The following is a 2,413-nucleotide window of genomic DNA, read 5'->3' on the forward strand; positions in this document are numbered from 1 at the left end:
AAAACCAAAGCTCTGAGGGGTTCTTTGGTTACTTGCCCAAGATCACATAACTCTTAAGAGGCAGCCCTGGGGTATGAAACCAGGAGGTTCTCTCAGTCCCAGGCTAACTGACACGCCTGGCTCTCATTCCTTGCACACTGTGGGCCTCAGTTTCCCCAGTGAGGGGTTCAGAACAAGGGAGGTGGAAAGCTCAAAGCCTGTGCAGTAATGTGGAGGGCTGAGGTGGTTGTGGTGGGCTCTGTCTGGAGCAGCCTCAACTCAGCTCTGGGAAAGCCAGCTCAGAAATATCAAATCTTTGCATTTTTAAAGGAAAGCCAAAAACAGATTTTTACGTGCAATCTATTTCTGTTCTGATGCTGGCAACTAATTCTTTTCTATCTTTTTTTTTTCCCTACACTTGATCTTAGCCAAAAGGCCGAGAAGCGATCTTTTTTGCCTTTTCTTTTCAGACTGAAAAGCAAAACAAAAGCAGCCAATTTGCCTCTCTGGACTAGAAGATCTCTAAGGAGGCTTTGGCTCAGACATCTCGACTTCCAGTAGAACCTCTCTGGGGAGACAGCTCACATTCCAATCCCAAGAGGCTCAGATCTAAGAAAGGAGAGGGAGTATGAAGACAGATGCCCCATCCTCTCCTGTACCCACCCAGCCCACAGTGGTAGGGAGGCAGGGGGTGCTGGGAAGCCAGGCCTCGGGGAGCTGAGCACTGCGGGAGGGCAGTGAACTTGTGATTAATCAGCTGCCAGAAGAAGTTGGCCTCCCCAGAGCTGTCAGGCTGTTCCCTGGGGCTGCGGGAGCAGTCAGGGCACCGGGGGAGACTGAATTTCCGTTGCAACAGGAAAACGCCCCGCCCACACCAGCCATTGTCTCCACCTCTCCTCCTCACCCCACTGCTTTTCCAATGGGAACCCTGCCCCTGCCTCCTCCTCTAATCGACCCTCCTTATGTGGAGGGGGCATCGATCCAGTGCCTGCTGTCTTTCTGGGCCTTCCCTCCACCCCTAGAGTCTTCGATTCCCTCCTGAGCCTGGGTCTTCAGCTGACTTGTCTTCCTCTGAGACACAGCCTGACAGAGTGCACGGTGTGATTGATGAGCTCAGAAGCTCTGGCTGGCGAGCGGGTGGGCAGCCAGCCAGAGACACGCTCTCACAAGATAGCAGAGACCCCCGGGGGAGAGCCCACAGCAACCAGGAGGCTCCCTGGGGTCACCCCACTGCTCGCCACCCCCCCACCCCTTGGGCAGAGCAGATAGCCACATGGGCCATTGGTACAGCACCTGGCACACAAAGAGAATGCTCCTGCCTTTTCCCACTTCGAGACACACACACACAAAATGAAGATGGGAAACTTTTTAAAGCTGGGATGTCTGTCACTCAGCCATGCCACTCAGTCCAGGTGTGTATAACCTGCCCATTCACTCATCCATTCATTCGTTCATGCAAAATGAGGAATTACTGCGGGGATCAGCGCTCTGTTACAATTGCGAGGTGGTCTGGGGGAGGGAGGAGGGCTTGTTTGAATCCAGGCTTCTGTGGCTTTCTAGCTGGGTGACCTTGGGCAGGTCACGTCACTTCTCTAAACTGCTCCTTCTCTCTCAGGGTTGCCTCTGTGAGATTCAGTCAGATAATACATGTAAGTGCTTAGATGATACAGGTTACAAATGAGGAAACTGAGGCCCAGAGAGGAGAATGGATTTGTGCAAGCGCACACAGCAAGTCAGTGGCAGAGCTGGACGTCCTGCCTGCTGGTTCAGGGTCCCTCCCACCCTGTCCCCACTTCTGTCAGTCGCCCTCCCTCTCCAGCCTTCTGCCTTTGAAGATGTCAGGAGACAGCAGATTGGAGCTGACAGGAAATCCCTGAGTGCCTTTTTCCAGGGTGAAGGCATCGAGTTACATGGGGGGGCTGACGGGAGACCCATTAGGGAGCTAAGGCTGAGTTCCTGTCAGTTCCATTAGTGTGTCTGATTAACCCATTAGCACCCACTGGGAGCAGGAAGCACAGGGACCCCGGAAGGGATGAGTCACAAAGTCAGTCAGCTTTGATGAGGCCCCAGGGAGCAGAGCTGGAGAGACTCAAAAGGAGTCTTGCCTCGTTCCTTGGAGAGTGGGCTTCCTTGGAAAAGGTGTCAGGTAGGTCAGGGATGACAAAGACCAGGCAGGACTCAGAATCTGGGTGATTGGGAGCTCAGTGGAGCCCCTTGAACTGACCCTTTGTACAGATGTGACAACTGAACAGCAGAGAAAAGGAATTTGTGTCTGAGTCACTCACAGAGAATCCAGGGTTCCTGCCCATAATACCACTTTACAGGACTCAAGTGTGTTACAGGAACCCTGGCTGAAAATACAGCCAACCATTATTGGGGTACTGCTAACTGCTGTACATGCATTATCCTATTTGTTATTTATTTATTATTTTAC

General features: G+C 52.5%; 1 pseudogene; it reads right to left on the reverse strand.

The window, feature by feature from the left end:
- Positions 1 to 269: 269 nt before the first annotated feature.
- On the reverse strand, positions 270 to 427 carry LOC114233775 (U2 spliceosomal RNA; annotated as a pseudogene).
- Positions 428 to 2,413: the final 1,986 nt, after the last annotated feature.

This window comes from Eptesicus fuscus, chromosome 6, assembly GCF_027574615.1.
Source record: "Eptesicus fuscus isolate TK198812 chromosome 6, DD_ASM_mEF_20220401, whole genome shotgun sequence".
In the NCBI taxonomy this organism is placed as follows: Eukaryota; Metazoa; Chordata; class Mammalia; order Chiroptera; family Vespertilionidae; genus Eptesicus; species Eptesicus fuscus.